The sequence below is a fragment of the Corythoichthys intestinalis genome, chromosome 14, assembly GCF_030265065.1.
Source record: "Corythoichthys intestinalis isolate RoL2023-P3 chromosome 14, ASM3026506v1, whole genome shotgun sequence".
Taxonomy (NCBI): domain Eukaryota; kingdom Metazoa; phylum Chordata; class Actinopteri; order Syngnathiformes; family Syngnathidae; genus Corythoichthys; species Corythoichthys intestinalis.
This window is the reverse complement of record NC_080408.1, coordinates 17,689,411-17,690,038: the sequence shown is the minus strand read 5'-3', so window position 1 is coordinate 17,690,038 and position 628 is coordinate 17,689,411.

Below are 628 nucleotides of genomic sequence, written 5' to 3'. Positions count from 1 at the left end.
GTGGAGGGCAATTTTATTTTTCAAATGTTTTTTTTTTCTTTGTTTGAAGGGATTGAATGATTTTAGACACAAATGTCACACAAAAGGGACTGCTAAAATCAAAACTTTTATAATGAAAAATTAAGTGTTCAAATGCAAATATTTGAGTCTCAAATATTTTTTTCGCATTCAAAAACTTTTTTCTATGAATTTTTTTTTTTTTTTTTATTGAAGTGATTTTTCTTTTGAAAATATATATATCTTTTGTTTGACTTATTTTTTGATTGAATGATTAAAGACACAAATGTCCTAGCCAAAATGTGGCACAGGCGCAAAACAACATTACTTCAATCAAAAAAGTTGCTTCAACCAAAAAAATTGACTTCAATTAAAAAAGAAAAAAAAAAAATAAAAATTATTTTTTGTTTCAAATTTATTTTTGCATTAAAACACATTTTATTTTGGATTGATATGACTTTTTTTTTAATTGAAAATATAGATTTTGATTGAAGCAACTTATTTTTTTGGACCGAATAATGAAGACACAAATCTATCCCCATATGGCTTCGCCCTAGGGAAATAATTTTTGACTAGGGTAACTACATTGGCACGACACCGGCGGGGGTACCATATTCAATGGATGACGATC